The following is a 10,244-nucleotide window of genomic DNA, read 5'->3' as shown; positions in this document are numbered from 1 at the left end:
GGAAAATAGATAAAGTTTTTTTTTGACTTATCCGATTTCTATGCTATTTATGTAGATGATATACTAGTCTTCAACAAGACTAGGGAAGAACATAAAAATCATCTAGAACAAGTAATCAAAAAATTCCTAAACATGGAATGGTCTTATCTGAATGGAAGATAGACTAGTTCCAAACCAAGATTAAATTCTTAGAGGTTGAATTTGGAGAAGGAGGAATCTAACTCCAAGATTATATTACAAAGAAACTGCTAGAATTTCCTAACAATAACATGCTTAAAGATAAGCATATGTTACAACAATTTCTTGGACTTACAAACCAGATGAAGGAATATATCCCTAATTTGGCCAAGGTAATAAATAGATTAACAAAGAAAGTTAGCCTTAAAGTACCATGGTCATGGACAATAGAGGGTACTAATTGTGTTATCCAAACTAAAAACTTGACTCAAAACCTTACAATATTAACACTAGCAATAGACTCTGACTTTTTGATAATAGAGAATGATGTGTTGAATTATTATTAGGGAGGAGTTCTAAAAGCCAAGGGTATTGATAATATTGAAAGAATAGTTTGGTTTGCATCAAGAAAATTATTACCTGTTGAAATAAACTATTCTATTTATGAAAATGAAGTTTTAGTAGCAAAAGAATGTATTGACCGATTTCGATGATTCGTTATCAGTCAAGAATTTACTTTAAGAACTGATTCTAAATAATTGACCTTATTTATGAAATTGGTTTTAAAGGATGATAAAATGAGATTAATCAGATGTCAAATTTGGTTTGCAAAATATCGCTTTAAGATTGAATTTATAATTGGAAAATCTAATTTTATCGCTGACTTTTTTGTTTAGACCATTATAGAATAATTGACAAGAAGGACCAAACTGAAAAAAGGTTTTCATGCTCAAAATGTAGAGCCCCACTCATCTAAGGTGAAACTGCCCTTCTAGGGAAAATGTAGTAATGCCAAAAAGCCAGGTTCTTTAACTAGCAACTCAAAAGGTAGTGAGCCAAAACCAAGGCAGATAATGAAACTCTACAAATAAAGGATATAAACACTATTTTAAAACATGTTTTTACAACATTACAACAAACAACTATAAATCAGTTACAGAAAGCTATTGTTATTCCATAAAGCTTGATATGTTCTAGGTCTCAACAATCTCTGGATACAGATACTTTTGACAAGCTTAATCCAAAATATCAGAAAGCTACTGTAGCAAGCGTGGTGCTCTTTCCAGAGGAAAAACTTTGAATTTGGAAGCTCTAGTAAAGGGAATTCTATTTCCCATAAGAAGAACTTTCAAAAGAAAGGAGAGGATACTACCAAAAGGTAAGATACTAACTAATGGTAAGATAAAGGGAAAAAAAACTACAAGAAAGAGTAAGCTATGTTGAAAGATTCAAAATTCCTGAAAACTTAATGCTTACAGAAGCCAATAGAGCAATATTAGAAGATCTAGATATTCAATACTGTATAACCCTAGCTATGAGACAAGCCGAAGTAGAACTTGGGTAAACATTGCGAAGGCTAGCCAATTGACTAGCTTGGTTTAAAGTAGATAAGATCTATTACTATTAAAAAGAACTCTCAGGAAGATCTACTTTTTGGAAGCAATTACTTTTAAAGCCAAGACTACTCAAAGATATAGCTGACTTTAAAATGTAATCTCTGGAAATAGTCACTTTAAAAAGACTTATAACACATCTAAAAGAAAAAAACATTGAGAATCTTTGAGAAAGACTCTGTATTTTCAGATAGACTTATAGAATTACATGTTCTATGAAAACTTTTTTGGAAAGAATTGTATGAATCATTTTTGAAGAAAGGATATATAGATGTAATGGAGATTGATCTCCAGGAAGCGATGGTGAACCCTGAAATACCAGATGTGGTCAAACAAGCACTTTGTATATTTGACAAAAGAATACATACATTTACGTGTATTATTACTTCTTTGGTTTAGGAGGATGATAATGTTCAACCTATATAAATCTGGGAATTTGTTGTAGGAGAGCCATGGTATAATGTAATGGTTCGTAAAAACGTCTTAATATGATAGTCAACACTTCAACAACTTCATGAACTTAATAAAGAGGATGGGTTTTGGACAAAGATACATATAAGCAAACTGTTGATGGTCCAAGCTAGGTTTGAAGAACTCTTAAGGAAAGATGAAATAGTTCACATTGATATAGGGATAATAATCATCTTATCAAAAAAATATGCAAGAGTTGCAGACTTTCTGTTCAAGGAAAATCAAGCCCAAATACAAGATATGGCTAAAAGGTTTAAACCCTATAATATCTCAAACCAGACCCTGATTGAAATACAAAAGGATATACTTTGACTTATTATTACTCAAAAGGTTGAAAACCAAGCCCAAACTGAGAAAGAAGGAACCTTTGGAGACTTCATGGACTCATTGGATTGACAAATAAAATGATCCCAAGAAAAGGGAGATCTGCTCAACCCAAACTAAAAAAACAGCACATGTAAACGCAATACGTATCAAATATGTGATAGACAAGTGGAAAGCAAAAACAAAAGATCAACAGAGGAGATATTATCGACACTCTAAAGATCAACAATTAATAAAGCACCACTTGGATTATACTGCTATAAAATATGTAAAAAGTGATTGACATATGGGAGACTTAGACCCTAATGATCAGGACATGTGGTTGTTAGTTTGCGTTAGCTAGAAACAACCAAGTATAATTATTAATGCTTTTACTGTTTAAGAATATGTTGTTAATGGATTCAAGGATGTCTGAAATCCGGAAGTCTCTCTCTCTTCTATAAATAAAAGAGACTTAGTTAATGTTTGTAAGAGTGATAAGTATTACAAAGAGTGAATATACAAAACTCTAAAACTTGTTCAATCATCAAGAGGCAAGGTATTTTAAACTCTTCCTATTTATATTATGGTTATGCACTTGATAATATAGATAGTTTGTTTTATGTTAATGAATGCATATCATTAATAAAACTTGACAAATATGTTATGATTATTTACTAATAATGATCACTTTTGTGATAATTAATATCAATAACATATGAATTTTGGTGACATTTGGTAAAGGGATCATTATGGTGTGTGTGTGTGTGTGTGTGTGTGTATAACTCAAAGGAATGCATAAAGAAGAACAAAAAGTGACATTTAATAATTAATATGTTCTTAAATTTCATTCAATTATAGTAAATGACTTAAAATTAAAGATAATAGAGCAACTTATTGATAAGATAACAAAATGCTATAAAGACTAAAGAGATGGTCTCAATCATCCACACGAATAGTAATAGTTTCCATTGGTAAAAACAAAAATTCTTTGAAAAAGTTGGAAAACATGTAACATTGGCAACAATTAAAAATATTAAATATAATTAATGCATAAATTTTTTTAAAAATTATTAAAGTTAAGCAAAATTTTTATTGACTCAATGTATGATATCTCTTGAATCTCTCTTCAATGATAAATGGTTCATATATATATCTTGTACACAAATAAGAACCTTCACCATTATAATAGTAAGAGAGCTATGAAATGAATCTATGAACAACTTCTAGTACTAAAAGCTTATTCAAATGTAATAATTAAAACGCGCATAGCCAAAACATCTTTTCTACTAAAGAGAGAATTTGGTATATTGGTGAATTCATCTTCCAGTAATTTAAGATATCAAATTTTTTGCCCCAATCATTATCAATGTCTTTAGCTGGTTATTTATCCAATTCGGATTTAGGTTACATAACTCATTGTCCATCCCTCTTCTCATTAAACATAACAATCATGAAATCTCCGAGATTAAAATTTGCATCACCGATGACAATATTACTTGGAAATTGAAAATTTTCAATTGACTACATACTAGGAGAAGTATTAGATTCAAATAAAACCTACAAGGCTTTATTCATTTTTGTTTTTATTTTATCAATAGTAAATGATTAATAACCTAATTCATATATTCTAATTTATATCTAGGATTTGGTACCACTATGATGAAAAATATTAAGTTGACATTATCAACATTTCTTCAATAATAGATTAATAGCTTTAATTAAAACTGAGAAAATCAATCAAAGACTCTCTTCAAAGTAAAGTTGATAATGATGCAATGAATAACATTATGAGAATTAAAACATATTAAATTCTTATTGGGCTTTGGCATTAAATAAATCTTTAAGAATGAGCCACATGTAAGTAAGTTCTTGGTAGACCATCCAAATTTGCAATGCTCTAGTATTGATTAATCTATGCTTAAATAATTCTTATGGTTCCAGGCTCTAATGAAAGCTATATGCCAAGTTTACAATTGCAAGACATGTCGTTCCAAATGCTAATGCAAGTTATATACCAAGTTTACAACTACAAGACATGTTATTAACTTTATCCTAAAATTTATTTGTAGACTAAAACTCTATTTATGTCAACCCTAGGTCAAATTGTATTCTTGTCCCTCAAGTTTTGGGTTATTATTACTATTTGACCCCGAAATTACAATTTCATACAAACAAGTCCAACAATGTATTTTGGGTCCATTTGTAAAGGAATGAACTTGAGTCATTATAAAATTTCCATCCAAAAACATTGTCTTTTAGAGGGAAACACTACTTATCTTGACAAAATGAGCATATAACACTTAAATTAATTACATCCATTTAACACATAATTCAAAACTAACCAAGATAGCCTTTATTGGAATAATCATGTGGAAATGAACAAAAGATGTCTATCAACATAAAACAAACATCATCCAAAGTATAATGTGTGTAGCAAATATAATACAATACATCCATACAATTGTTTCATAAAAACTGAAATTATAAATAACATACAAGCTAGAATAACAACAATGCCCTCATGCCAACTCTAAGCTCGTTGACCATTGCTTGCACCGTAATTGCCATGATCACCTTAACCTGCAAAACAAGGAAAGTATGAGAGTAAATGATAATCAATCAGTAAGTAAAAAAATCAACTTTAAATTTGTACTAAGTCCTCATTTTGCTCTTGTCTAGTCTACCTTAACTTAGTCATCAATAGAACCCTCAAAGACTCTAACTTAGATGACTTGATTCCACTAGACTTAAACTCTTACTCAAGAGGCTATAAGGTCTCATAAAATCTCTTGGAACTCATTTTGGTCCTATTTGGTCATCTAGGATACTTTATGGATCCTAATCTAGAATGATCTTATATTTTCCTACATGTTCGGGTGAATGCATAGATGCACATTGTAAACGTGTTCACTAGGCTGATCTTACTAGAGGATATCTATATAGATAGTTGCTCCAGTGTCTATGAAATAAATCCTCTAAACACTACTATACATGTGATCCTTTGACTTGAGGTTGCTAGTTCGTCTCATGTAAGGATCGATATAGTTTAAGGTTATCTAATGTGCTACCATAATTAAGATAACTATAAAGGTAGTAATTGGTCATATCATGAGATACATAGAGACTATGGTTGATTAATAAAGGATTTATCACTCCCAAGCATAAGAGAAGATATCTCACATAAGAAAACTAAATGACAACCATGATTGTTTAAATCTATGGCCACAATGAGATTAGGTCATAGCTTGATCTATATTGGTCATTGATATGTATCAATTCATATCAAAAAGCTATTGAGATAGACATACTTCTATATCTTAACTTCGAGAGATATTGGTTGATGAAATGATTGAATTGCACGTAATTGTGATGTTGTAAAGGCTTAAGAGATGTCTACTAACACTCTGTTGATCGAGTAGCCATGATGTCTTGTTAAAGGTCAATCTTGACTTGTGTCTAGATTTGATTTGAATCTGGATATTACCAACTCAATAGAGAGCTTATGGGTCACATGTACAAAGAAATTGATTTGAACTTAGAGACGAGGATTATTTGCTGATAATCTTGGTGTTTAGGGATGAGGGTGAAATAGTGAATAGATTGGGCTTGTCTAAGAGGATAGAAAACCCCATTTTAACCTTTCTGTAACCATGCTAGCCATTCACCATGATGAAAGGTGGAGTTGATCGTGCCACATATCTAGATTCTATATAAGGATGTGTTTCATGGAAAATTTATGAAGGCTTTTTATTTTATATAAAAACCCTAACTACCTTTTTGTCTTTACATACATACCTTCAATCACAAAGTCCTAGCAACCTCTTGTGATTGAAGCAGCCTCCTTCTTTGCTCATGCTTCATGTGGATACCAATTTGTCGCCTTCCAAGGATAGGATAACGTTGTTCTCTAGCCATGTAAAGAATGAAAAAGTTGTCAAACACGGATATAACTCTGTATACACCTTATGTGTGACTTGTTTGTTCATGAAATCTATGTATAAAATAGGTATCCTTGCTTAGGTTTTTAGGATTGTATGTATTGAAAGTTTTTAATTTCGTCACATTGCCAGTTCCGATGCTTCGAAAACCTAATAATGGTATCAAAGCCACTATCTAACATATTTTTTCATGAAAAATATGCCTACAGCTTGTTTTGATTAATTGTATATGTTGATTGCATGTATTTGACTTAATCAAAACCTAGTTAAAATTGTAATGATGATTTGCAATCGTGTTGCTGTATGATTGTTGAGTTTCATGTGCAACAACATAAACTGTGTCAATATTGTTGAGTTTTGGTTTTTTAGGTTCTGCTTGTTATTGTTGAATTGCAGGTTTATTCATATTAGTTGATTGCCATTGATTTTGTGTAGCTACACAAAATCACTTTCAAATCGTGTTGATGCATGATTTAAAGGTTGTTGCTAATGTGGGTATGATTTACGTACCATATTACCTCATCTAGGAAAATGAAGCCTAGAACACCTGACACATAACTGTGCACGAGCAACATCCAACTGGGTGCTTGTTGGAACGGGTAACACCTTCCTTGGCACCTTGGAAGTTTCATTGAAGGCATGACTAGATAGATGTTCCTTGTACTAACTATGCCTTGTGAAGATTCTAGTTATACATGCTTATGGAATTTTGGTGAATTTCATAAGTATGGCTTGCACCTTTGGCTGGAGGTAGAGGAAATTCAATATAATCTTGTTTTGATAAACCAAGATTGAATTGAAATTTTCTTAATTACAATTATGCAAAACCTTAGCGAGTAAAATGTAATTTGACATTTGATAAATAATAATTAAAAATTTAATTTTTAATTTGGGATATATATGTATAGATGTATGTATGTATGGTGCTTAGTACACAACCAATAGACCTACGTGTTTAATGTTTTTTATTTTTCTAGGTTGTAAGTTTATTAAATAGGCCCTACACATCATGTCTTCCCTTTTTCTTTTAAATTAGGTTTAAATTTTTGTTTTGTAGAAAATTGTAACTAAAAAACAAAGTCATGTAATTATCAAAGATTGAAAACGAAGGGCAAGTACAAAGATCTGAAGATGAAAACTAACTTAGGTTGACCAATTAAACTCTTCTTAACTTGAAGGGCTTGATATTAGTTGTAGTTGTATACTAGCATATTTGATTTACATTGTAGAATGTCTATATAGGATTTTTTTTTCCAAATATCACCTAACATGTAACTTAAAATTGATGAGATTGTTTAATTAAAACCCTTAATATTGAATATTAAATATAAGATTTAATTTGTGTTTTCCAATATGACGACACCTTAATTAAACCCTATTCGTTGGAACCTTATTCGCTAATGCGAAAGGTACATTTCTATTAGGTGAAAAATCAAAAATTGATTATATTTGATTTGAGTTAACTAGTATACTTCATTTGTTCACTAAAGTGAAGGTAAAGTATATTAGAGACATGAGCAAGAAATACATTTGTCAATGTAAGAAGATATGTAGTATCCATCCTACTAATTCCAAAAATCACATTTGATATCGCATGATTTGTTAGGGTAACACCTAGCTTGAGATCATGTGCTTTTGGTGATTAATTTTAAATTTACTTATTCAATTAATTCAAACTTATTCACCAAAGCAAATGAGAAAATTAATGCGATGAGATCTTAATACATTAGGGAGTTCACTAGAACTTTCTAAGTACGATAGTGGTGGCTATTGGCTTGAAGAAAATTGTAAAAGCATTTTTAATTAATTAAAATAATATTAATAAACTAAAATAAAGTCACTGATTCTTTTATCTGTAATTATAGATAATAAATCACCATGTCAAACCTAACTTATCGATTAATTCTCAAAAAGAAAAATAAGCTCATTGGAAGCAATTTCACCGATGGGCACAAAGATCTCTAGATTATATTGCATTTGGAGAAAAGGCTATATATCTTCGAGGGATCGCCATCTCGTGAGTCCGATCACGATACCACCCAAGAGTAGAAAATTACTTTTAACATGTATTTGGATGACTCCATAGAAGGTTAGTGTCTCATACTGACTTTCATGTCACTTGATGTTAAAAAATAACATAAGGAAATAGATGTGGCATCCATACTTATACACCCTTGAGAGTAATATGACATTTGTGTGAAAGTAAGAAAAACACAATTTCTAGGGTAAGAAAAAACCTACTTTGTGAATGGTTTGTTGAAGTTGATACAAATTGATGTTTGAAGGCACTAGACATCGTCTCTAGAAAGTCAAAAGCTTAAGAGTGATATTCTAGACACTAGAGGACTTTGCAAAAAGATGAGGGCTTTATAAAATAATTTTAAAATGTTTGATGTAAATGATAAACTACGTATCGGTTTGAAGTAATTTTTATATACATTTTGAGGCCGAGCATGAAGTAATCCCAATCGTTCAAGATAACCCAACAACACACATCCTCGATCTAACAACATACACAAAATGTAATCAACAAGACATTATCAACATTTGAATCAAATCGATAGGCACACGACTCATGCATGTGGCAAATTAAATGCCTAAGTAGAAACGTCATTTTGTTGGTGTACTAGCAAACAATGATTTTAATTGTCCATGTGTTGCTCCTTTGTGTAAAGAGACGAAGAGTTTAAAAAGCCTTACTCGCACTCTAAAAACTAAAAACAATTATTATATGGTCAAAACTCGTTTGATTGATCAAACTCATATATTAAACACCCAAAAGGTGACTAACTGTTAGATAATGAAAACTTTCCTATTTAGAAACATGATCAGCAATCAAGTGCATTAGCAGTATATGGGTCGACCTAAAGTGCATACAAAAAACTTTCCTATTTAGAAGCAACAAAATGAGTTAGAGTTGATAGTTATCATGGATCATGACAACAGTTATAAATAAAGTGTGATTACTCTTCTACTATATAATGAGTACATGATTGCCTAATTATGATGACAATTTTTAGGATTTAATATATTTTTTTTAACGAGGAATCTTACTCGAATGGGAGTGTCTTGGTGAGACATAATCGATCAACACCGAGCATGTCAAACTCTGGGTCTAGTAACTGACCACACAACCATTAAATTAAGTAAGTTAATAATTTGGTCTTGATATATCAAAAGAGGAAGTTTGAACCATATTCTCTTATACATTAAACTTTCTCTTTATTGTCGTTCAAATTAACCCTTAAGAGTTTAAGATTCAAGATATTATGTTTTATATATTCAATTATATATGTACCCTTAGTATTTATCATATAAATTCAAGATTGTACAGATATCTACGAACATTTACAACTTTTTAACTAAGTACCATTCTTTTCCTCAAATTAGTCAATAAAATAATCATGAATGGAAATAATCTAATCATGTTCTAACATTCTTGAACAAAATTTCATTGCCGTTTAGTGTAGTTCTTGTCAAATTCCATCACCTACATCATATTTTTATTTTAAATATAGTTTATTATATAATTAGGGAAAAGGTATTAATAACAAAATAATAATTTTTTTTAGAAATATATGTTTCTATTCAAAATTATTAGATGTGGTTGCTATTTTTAATCGTTAAGGGACGTTTGATTTTAAAAATATTTTATTATTAAATATTTTTTATATTATTTATTATATTAATTAAAAATAAAATTATTTTTTTAAAAAAATTAATATATAAATTATATGTTATAATAAAATCAAAATTATTTTGATAATTTTTTAATATCTAAAGTAGAATTGATAATCAGATTACCTTTTATATTACTTATAATATTATAATTAATAATAGAAAACTATCAAAATCTTTTATTATTTATAAATTAAATCAAATAATATAAATAATAAAAAATAAATTATTAAAATAATTTTCAATATTCTTTGACCAAACACACCTTAAAGAGCAAATC

Source organism: Mangifera indica, chromosome 5, assembly GCF_011075055.1.
Source record: "Mangifera indica cultivar Alphonso chromosome 5, CATAS_Mindica_2.1, whole genome shotgun sequence".
Classification (NCBI taxonomy): domain Eukaryota; kingdom Viridiplantae; phylum Streptophyta; class Magnoliopsida; order Sapindales; family Anacardiaceae; genus Mangifera; species Mangifera indica.
This window is presented reverse-complemented; position numbering follows the sequence as displayed.